The sequence below is a fragment of the Furipterus horrens genome, unplaced genomic scaffold (genome assembly GCF_987537825.1).
Source record: "Furipterus horrens unplaced genomic scaffold, mFurHor1.1.pri manual_scaffold_12, whole genome shotgun sequence".
NCBI lineage: Eukaryota > Metazoa > Chordata > Mammalia > Chiroptera > Furipteridae > Furipterus > Furipterus horrens.
In genome coordinates, this window is record NW_028327182.1 from 8,780,419 (window position 1) to 8,791,161 (window position 10,743).

A 10,743-nucleotide genomic window follows, 5' to 3' on the forward strand; every position below is an offset into this window, starting at 1 on the left:
TCCCAGACAAGGTAAAACAGAAGGAGTTCATCCTCACCAAGCCATTATTATATTAAATGTCTAAAGAATTTACTTAAGAAAAAGATCAAAATTATGAACATTAAAATGACAACAGACTTGCAACTATCAACAACTAGTGTTTGCTAGCAGCAAGAAGAAAAATTTATAGTGTAATACAAATGATAAATATTAACTAAGATCACTTTTTTAAATTATTAGGTTTGAGTATAATAGTCAAGTAAATGACATGTTCAAATTAGCTAATCTTTATTAATAGTGGTTAATAAAAAAATTACTCTGATGTGACTCTTCATTAAAAAAAAATGTTGAACTGTCACAGTAACACCCAGCAAATCACATTAGCCTTCATCCATCGCCTCTCACATGCTTCTAGCTTGCAGACCTGGAATCCAACTGGCGACCTTTCACTTTGCAGAATGACGCCCAACAAAACGTGCTACACTGGTCAGGGCTTAAGGCCCCCTTTCTTATAGACAACATTTTGTGGTTCCCTGATTCTTCACAGGAAGAGCTAGTTATAATCCTCTCATATGTGTTCCATGGTACATTGTCATCATTTTGTGCTCTTATTTATTTTAGTTTCTATCTTTTATTTTTCACTGAGCACATACACAAAAAATCCCAGATTATCTTCTGGAGGGTGGGCCCCTAGTCGCACAGGTGTATCCTGTACTATGGAAAGAGTACTTTGAAGGTTACTGAAGTTTAAACATATCAGAATAATACACAATTTTTTATAAATAAATTCGGTCTTTTTGTATGTGTGTGTCACCCCTGATATTTAGAGGCAACAAAAAGAAAGCAAATTGGAGACTGAGAAGTCCCTCTCCTCCCAACATTTATGAGCCTCTCTGATTTTATTTATTTTATCTTATTATTTATTTAGCTTTTCAATGAAACACACTTGACAAGTTCGTGTGTTTTCCTCTCCAGGGGCCATGCTAATCTCTGTATCATTCCAGTTTTAGTACATGTTCTGCCATGCGAGCACAGATGCTCTTATTTTAGAGAGGTTTCAGGGGAGTGGGGTGGCTCCTATGTAATGGGCTGAAGTGTCAATGATGTCAGGGCCTAGGGACGTATAGTAAAGAGTTATTTTCTGAAAAACTGTTGCTGTAAATAGAATGGAACTGGGGTGATAGCTGGGGATTTAGGGTGTTTTACGGGAGTCATGATACCGTTGAGTAAGGAATTCTTCTCTTGACTACAATGTTGCATTTTTCCGTTCTGTGTTCCTATCTGTTCCCTTTTAATCTAATTTGCTAGTCTAGTTTCCTAAAGAGACAGATTAGTTTCATTCTCAGTCTTTTTTTTTTTCTCTACTAGCTCTTCTTTGAGAGATTTTCCACAACCGTGGTTTTCGTCAATATCAACTTCAATGGAAAGAATCTTTATCTCAAATTTTAGTTCTTGATCCTAGACCACTTCTATTTTATAGCAAGAGCATCTCTTCTTGGAAAATATTTTGGCAGGACTCATTTAACATTTATAAAATGGAATGGCCATTTCCCTTTATGATACTCGACTCATTGCCTCTGTCATATTCTTGGTGTTGGAATGATGACTATCTATCCACTCACGTCAAGTCACTTGGTTCTATGTGTGCTTTGCCATGTCTTTCTATCGGTTCCATTCTTTCTCTTTTTAAATTTTTATTTATTTATTTGTTTGTTTGTTTATTTATTTATTTTTAGAGAGAGGGGAAGGAGAAAGGGAGAGAAACATCACTGTGAGGTTGCCTCTCACTCACACCCCCAACTGGGGACCTGACATGCAACCTAGTCATGTGCCCTGCCTGGGAATCGAACCAGCAACATTTGGCTCACAGGCTGATGCTCAATCCACTGAGCCACACTAGCCAAGGTTCCATTCTTTCTCTTTTTATTGTCACTATCCTAGTTAGTTTCTTATCATCCTGTTCAGATAATGCACTTACCTCTTTGACAGCAATATCAAAAAATAATCTCAAATATTTGGTAGTCTTGAATGCATTATTTTGGTTACACTTCTTCCTTACTGAACACCCTTGAATGGTAGACTATCTATACTACTCTACATGTTAAGATTGGCCTTTTGTGATGTGAATTAGATCCAATTATGCAAAAGAGTTTGATGAGTTACCCTTTTAGGAAACAATCATGGTCTTCAGGCAGAGAATTAGGTCTTGGGGTTAAAACCACTCAGAGGTTACACAAGCATCTACTTAAAAGAAAAAAAAAATGCCTTAGTTAATAGGATCATTTACCTGTGGTCACATTACCAGATACAAATGATTTCTCTTCAACTGGTAACCAGACATAGCCTCTTTGGTTTGTTCACCAATAATTGCCAGACTAACCTGTTAATTAAAAAAAAAAAAAAAAATTAAGGTATGTAGCTGTGAGTATCTTAGTCTGGCTCTTCACCCTTCACCATTTGAAGTTCCTACTTATGATCCTTAATCCACTGTGCTCTGAATTTAGCTTTCAGAATATCTGCCCAAACAAGCCCATATCTAGTTCCAGCCACTTACTGTCCATGTATACTATTTTCTTCCAACTTCAACTGCAACACTGACTCTTCTAGGATCTGCAGTCAGCCTGGAGGCCTTTGGAGTTGCCGTGTGAAATTGTCTCTAGGTCTCCAGTCTGCTGGTCTACCCTACAGGTTTTTGATTTGCAATCCTCCTTAGTGATGTGAACTAATTTATATTTATATATACATATATATATATATATACATATTCATGTCTCCATCTTTTCGGTATTTTTTCTCTGGAGAATTCTGACTAATACACTGAAGAAGAGATGTTGCTTCCTACCAGGTAACATGATGTACAGGTTAAGGTATGTACAGAGGACCCATCCTAATTTGTTCTAGGACAATGGTCACAAGACCAAGTATGGAAGTCAGTTTGTGTGTGTGTGTGTTAACATTGGCAGCACTTATTTTTTGGCCTAGACTTTTCTAATCCATCTTGCACATTGCCGCCAAAGGCTCTTTCTAAAAGCACGAGCGTGATGAGGTTATTAACTTCTTTAGTAAAATTATTTAATGACACTACATGACCTTCTGAAAAAGTGAAGCTCAGAATGATCAGCGTGGCCACTCCTGCTGCGCCCTCTTCTCATACCCCATGGTCTGGCTGAGATGAACTGCCCGTGGTGTTCCACAAACACTGCTCCCGTCTTCTCCTGTAGACCTTTTTATCTTTAAGCTGTTGATTTTGCCTGGAATACTCTCCCTAATTTTTCTATCTGGTTAGCTTCTACTAATCTCTCCATCCACACTTCATGTACTCCAAATACTAGCCTTTCCATTTATATACAGTAAGATGCAATAGATAAAATATAATACTCATTAGGCTAGCAATTTCCAAAACTACGTAAACCTGAGATGGGTCTACTTTAAAAAGGTATGTATATCTGACACATATATATAGTCATGTGTCCCATAAATGATATTTTGGTCAATGAGGGACCAAATATACAAAACAGTCTTATAAGAGTATAATGCAGCTGAAAAATCCCTATTGCCTAGTGACGTCAAAGCCATCTTAACGAAATGCATTCTGTGTCTGTGGTGATGCTGGTGTAAACAAGCCTACTGCCCTGTGGTCGGATAGAAAGTACAGCACATACAATTAAGTATGTAAAACTTGATAATGATAATAAATGACTATGTTACTGGTGAAAAAAAATGAACAAACAAATACTAGCCTTTCCTACTTGTTTTGGCAGACTTTGACTATATCTGCCCTCCTAGAGCTGTTTTAGGCAACCAGGGTTGATGACATCTTGAGTTCTCACTGCGTCCAGACTTTTCATATTCAAGACTCCACCGTGTACTAGCAAGAATAGTCAATAGTCATTAATCCTGGCCTCAGGACTCAGCATGGACACCAGTCCAGCCAAGGTGATTTATAAAAAACATTTTATGCTTGTTTAGCCATTTGGAAACTATATATATACCACGGAATCAGGTAATACTTTTAACAGAGGCAGTCTGTGTGTGGGAAACATTTAAGGATAAAGATGGTGATATAACAAAGGAAAATATTTTCAACCTGAACAAGGAGAATTTGATCATGTTAAAAGAGAACTGTTTGATATATCATTGGAGCTCAGGGTGACTTGCAAGTATCATCAAAGGAGATCTATTTACCTCCTTATCCCCTCATTGCAACAAAACCCATAACTTGGAGAACCTTAATTTTTTCTCTTTCCTCTTCCTCCTCCACTTCCCATTTATTTTCACCTTCTAATATTCAGAAAGCACTTGGATAATGTGTCTGAATAGAGAAATGTTTTAAGATAATCACTACCCATGTACCAGTAACTTATACTCAAAGACGGGAGGGAGCTATAAAGTGCTTTTATAATACAATAGTGTTGTTAAAGGCAAGGGTTGACACCATTGTTTAATATTGACATGGCACATCCTGAAATAAATAACAATTCAATATGAAAAAGAAATAAAACATAAAATAAAATAAAATAGAAATGATGTTCTTAATAATCCTTTGTGTTTTTCAAAGAACAGACATTTGATGGTTTGATTATTTTGTGGCATGAAAATTTGGATCAACTTATAATGTGAAATTATTTAAAACACCTAATGACAGCAGCAGATCAAATCATAGTTGTCAAGTCACATGGGAGGAAAATGACAGATGCCATCTATTCTTTTGTGCTTATCGGTGCGCAAAGTTAACTTCTTGAACAACAACAAAAATGTGGGCCTCTATGTAGATTTTCTATTATACTGGAAAAGGCAAGAGATAAAAAACATGAGGTGAAGCAATAAATCATGAGACAGTGTTTATAGCCTCATACAAAAGCAAAGCCGCTATTTGCTAGAGAGAATATCAAAGACTATTTGTAAACCTGCTACTTTTTACCTCACTGGAGAACGCATTAACCTTTCAGCATTTCCACAGGTATGGAAAACAAGCAGATTCTAACATCTTTCAGGTGTGTGTGCCCATGGCCTGTTTTAGGAATCTTAGGCTTAGATTGTGGTAGTGATTTTGTAGTCACATAGTCACCTTAAGTCTTGTTACTGTGGTGAACATTCCTTCAGGACAGGAATAGAATACCTCTATTACATTTACTTATTTTATTAAGTTTTTAAAAATTGTGGTAAAGTATCCATAACTGTTACCATCTTAACCACCTTTAAGTGTGTATAGTTCAATAACGCTAAGAACATTCACACCGTTGTGCAGTCTCCAAAACACTTCATCTGGCAAAACTGAAACTCTTGGCCAAATAAACACCCCCCCCCCACCCTTTCCACACAGCCCCTGACAATGAGCCTTCTATTTTCTGTCTCTATGAAGTTGAGTACTTTGGATACTTCATATAAGTAGAATCATACAGTATCTATCTTTTTGTGACTAGATTATTTCACTTAGCATAATGTTTTCAAGCATGTTGTAGGATATGTTAGAATTCTGTTTCTTTTGAGGGCTAAGTAATATTCCTTTGTATGCATATACCACATTTTGTTTATCCATTCTTTTGTCAATGGACACTTGGGTTGCTTCCATCCTTTGGCCATTGTCAATAATACTGCTATGAATATTGGTGTACAGGTATGTCTTTTGAGACTTTGCTTTCATTTCTTTTGGATGTATATTCAGAGGTGGAATTGCGGCCTCATATGATCATTTTTTTTTTTTTTTTTATGTGTTGAGGAACCACCATACTGTTTTCCATAGATGCTGCTTTCCTATCAACAGCGAGTGAAGGTTCTAGTTTCTCTACATCCTTGTCAACATTTTTCAGTTGTTTTGTTTTGTTTGAATAGTAGGCAACAATAAATGGTATCTCATTGTGGTTTTGAGTTGCATTTCTTCAATGATTAATGACGTTGAGAAACTTTCTTGTGCTTGTTGATGATTTGAATATCTTTTATTATGAAAAATGTCTATTCAGGCCCCTTGCTCATTTTTCTTTCTTTTTTAAAAATTTTATTACAATTTATCGATTATATTGTCACAATAGTTCCATTTTTTCCCCTTTGCTCCCCCCCACCCAGCACCCCCCTCCCCTCCCCCAGCAATTCTTTCCTTCCCCAGCCCATGCCCATGGGTCATGCATGCAATCTCTCCAGTTTCTCCCTTTCCTTTATTATTACTATTTTAGAATTAATTGATTAATTGATTTCTTTTTATAACAATAAAAAAAGTAACATTTCCCCCCCTCCCCTCAGACTTTAGACCCTTTACAATCTTATAGAGGAGAGTGGGCGACAATCTCATGCTCTTCTAGCTGCTTCAAGCTGGGTGTGGTTGTTGTCCTACCTACCCTTGGGTCCAGTATTCGCTAATATGACTGGGTGTGTATGGGGGGGTGGTGGCCTTCCCATATGGGGAAGGTTCTTGCAGACTCCAGGTCATCTGGCTGTCCCTGGACAACGGCGTGCTTCGTTTAACAGGCTGGCTTCCTTGTTGTATTCTGGGGGCAACAGATTTGGCAACATGGTTAGAAGGCATCACTCAATCCATTTCTCAATGGAGTTGTTTGCTATAGTTAGTTGTAGGAGGTCTTTACATATTCTGGATATTTACCCTTTACCATATACATAATTTTCAAATCTTATTCTCCCATTACATAGGTTGCCTTTTAACTCTGTTGATTATATACTTTGATGCACACAAGTTTTAACTTTTGATTTAGTTTAATATATCTATCTATACTTTTATTGTCTTTGTTTTTGGTGTCAAATACAAGAAATGATTTAAATTGAATGTCATGAATAACTTAATTTTATCTTCCTCATAGAACCTAGAACTCACATGTGACTTCCTTTTTGATTGAATGAGTGATCTAAATGTTAACTACCAACCAAATCTTTATCAAGTTTTCTAATTTCAATTCTGCTATCTCTATAAACATTTTTATTGTAAAAACCAAAGAATGTGCTCTCTCTCTCCTTCTCTCTCAATCTATATTTCACTCATCACTCTTGCTTCTGTGCTTCTTGTATACTACATATTCTTCTATTCTCTTTAATATAAACATTATGTGTAAAAAAAGATAGTTAAACTTATCACCTAAAATTTTGTGAATATTAAATGAAGAAAAATATATGTGTAGGTTTGGCAGTAATTAGAAATAGTAATTGCTCATGAGTAATGGTAATTATTGACTAATGAGAAATCAGGTTTGTAGGACCTAGAAATTCCTTAAAACTTGCCATACTGATAACTAAACATCTGCATGACACTGTTAGCAGGGAACCATGCAAGGATCTTACACTCTGGTTGGCAAGACAAGATTAGGTGAAAATATATACATAAAAACAAGCACAGTCATCAGTGAGTGAAAGAAATATTAATGTCTGCTGGAGTTCTAAGGAAAGACATTATTATGGAATTGAATAGCTAATTAAAGCTTCATAGAGAGGATGAGCCTGAACTGTTGTTCCTTGATGGACAGCTGCATTTAGGTGACAGCAGAGGAGAAGAAGGACAGGTCAAGATGGAACATTTGAAGTATGGTGAGTCCATTAATTTGCCCTCAGAGTGTGGAAGGTTTAAATGCCATGCTATGGGTTTTGTATTGCACCTTAAGCAGGAGTTGGCTAACTTGTTAACTTTGTTCTATAACAAAGGCTCTGTGGTCATGAAACAAATGTCCGTGTTGTGTATCTTCCTTGCTTCTTTTTAAACAATAATTTAAAACTTTAGAAACCATTTTCAGCTCACAGGCTGTACAAAAGCAGGCCACAAGCTGGGTTTGGTATCATTTGCTGACCACGGGACTCAATCAGAGATATTTTGAGCAGTTACTTGACGTGATCTAAATTACATTCTAGGAAAAGGCTGGTGGCAGCCAGAACCACCTTACACATATTTATTTAGACTTCGCACCTGCAGAAACATGTTTTACAAATTAAACCAAAGGGAAAAAACTTCATATTTCCTGGTTGTGTGTAGAGAGTAGAGAATTCTACTAACACCAAGAGAAGATTACTGTGTATAAGTTCTTTAGGATAATATTTTTATTGCAACTCACCCTCTTCTTATTAGCTAAAGGTGGCATCATAATTGCCATTAATAACATCACAAATGGGTGTATTGTAGGCACTTAATAGCTAATTTAAGAATTGGATTTAGCAGGTGAGTATGCTTTATGGACTCTATAATATACAAGTTTTATGCAGCTAGTTAGGAAACAAATGTTATGAGAAGGGCAAATTCTTCTAATGCATATCATAAAATACAACCACCTTTATGCTAGTTACTTCTGCAGCTTTCATGTGTTTGTTTTTAAAGGTATTTCCACCAAAATATATATTGTCCCTTTGCTGATTCCTTTGTCAGTCAGTGATTAACAAAGAAATTTGGGTCAGTTTTATAGAATGACTAATTAAGTCTTTTGTTATATAAACAAAATTAAGTTTCTTTATCTTTTATTGCACTGTAGGGGTACCCAAATGCATGGAGTTTATAATGGTTAATTTATCTATGAACTTGCATCTAGGCTACAGATCCATATATTAGGCTGAACATTATTCTAGATGTTTCTGTCAAGATAGTTTTTAGATGAGAATTTATACACACACAAACTGGTGGTTCTGTTTTCTGTTTCTCTAGAGAGTCCTGCCTAATACAGAGTGTATTTGTGTGTGGGAGGGGGCACCTGACTTAGAATATAGGTTTCCTTGGCTTATGCCTAATTAATTTTTGGCAGTGCAGAGGTAAATGGCAGGTAAGGGGGCCTCTCCTGGAATGATTAAAACTGAAATCTGCTACAAGCATGCTCTTGAATGCTGTGGTAAGCGACTAAACAAAGGAAACAAAAATTCAAATAGAAGCCCCCAAAACTAAATTTATATGATCAGGTGTTGGAGCATTAAGAGCTGTGACAAATATGATGTTGGGTTTCCCTTAGAGAGGGTAACTGAGTACTGTGTTCTTCACGGAATAGTGGCAGGGACTTATTCATTGATCTCTTGAAGGTAATGACTATTCTAAACCATCCAGTAAACTTTAAAATTTCACTTTTTTTTTTTACTTATTAGCCATTGTCAAGGGCAAGGGTTCTCCATCAATGACACACAATTTTGGACTAAATTAGAGGTAGTTCAATTAAACTCAACCAACATTTATTAAGGAACGACCATCCTGTGTTACTAGAAACTGTTACAAGGTCAACAAGCGACAGCTTTTTCAATACTATACTTTCATAGGTTTCATGACTTCTAAAGTCTTAAAAAATGTCTACATTGGCAAATAAATTAGTTCAAACAGTCTAAATTTATGACTATCTGTCTCAAAATAAGGGAAACTTGTATTTTAATATCAGTGTAACCCAGATTCTTCAATAGAGTGCATATATAAAAGATACTCGAAGTTGAATATCACTGACATGGGCTGTGGGAAAGAATTCAGGGCATGTATGTTCTCATGAAGAGGACAGGCAAGCAAAGACTTGGAGAAATGGTGTATTTAGAAAGAGAGACATATGTGACAATACCCACTGTGAAACCTGAGGCAGATGGGGATAGAACTGAGCCCCAGAAGTCATGACAGGATGAAGGAACAGGAATATGGGAGCAGGAGTGCTGCTCAGATACCTGACGTGATTTGTAGTCTTGCCTAGTCCTTGTCCTTCAAATAGTCTTACTAAGCAGGCATTTAGGAACAGATGAAAAATGCTTCATGTGTAACCGAAATTAAAACTAACACTGCAAAAGGGTAGATTTCAGTTTTGTGCTGAGTTTTTTCCCTTATAAACTGTTATTGAGGTCATGATTTTTGAGTCTTATCTAGCCTTGCTTCTTATGCTTTATAGTTTTTTATTTTTTCAGTGAGAGCAACTGAACTTCACTGATAGGGTCTGAAGCACTTAAGGAATTTTTAACCATAAAGCTATCTTTTGCACCATCTCCTTGAGAAAAGTAACACCATTCTGGCGTTTTCCATTGTGGGAAGAGAAGGAATATTATTTGTTAGAACACCGAAGCAGACAAAGAGCCCATTGGCTCTCCCTGCCATCCTGAAATAAACTGTATTGCTATTTGAACCATGGGTAAAATTACCTATTTCTACTCTGTTCAGAGGGAATTCAAATAATTGTGAAGAAAAAATATTGAATGTCAAAGTGCATTTGCCTTTGCAGAAACAGCATGAGGTGTTATTAATGAGGATCTGCAAATAACCACAATTTTGCACTGCTCCACATTCATAAATAAATACTGGTTAAATCAAGGGAGCAATTTCTGCTTCCATTATACCTTGCATATAAGTGCACACTTTATCTCAACTTCAAAGTGTGCATAGCTCTACAAAAGGACGGAATCTGATGATAGCAGCATTTCGAGCCACAAGTTATCAGCGGATCACTTAGTGGTATCACTGGCTCTGTTCCAACCAGGCATAGTTTCTTTTACACTGCAAACAAAGGTTGTTCTTTTGCCCATGCTTGAAATCCACACTGATATACATGGTTTGTTCTACGAGGCAGCTGGGTGATGGAAGTAGATGAGTATTTCTTTTGATGAATAATGTGAATATACCCATGTGTGCGTGTGAGTGTAATTTATGAATAACTGGTAGAGAATAGTACTTCTCTGGCGGTGTTCACAAATCTAGTTGTTGCATGGTTGGGCATGCTTCTTCTTGTATAAATCAACTATTGATTACTTCTGTTAAATTGCCCCTTTTAACATTATATTTTAATGTTTCAGGCTTGGAATTGGCAAAGACTGGCTGCCATTCGTTAAAAGGCT

At 36.5% G+C, this 10,743-nt stretch overlaps 1 non-coding gene across 1 annotated transcript; it reads right to left on the reverse strand.

Moving 5' to 3' along the window:
• Window positions 1-910: 910 nt before the first annotated feature.
• LOC149995870 (U6 spliceosomal RNA) lies at window positions 911-1,012 on the reverse strand. Its single transcript, XR_016507519.1, has one exon. It is a non-coding gene; the product is annotated as a U6 spliceosomal RNA (small nuclear RNA).
• Window positions 1,013-10,743: the final 9,731 nt, after the last annotated feature.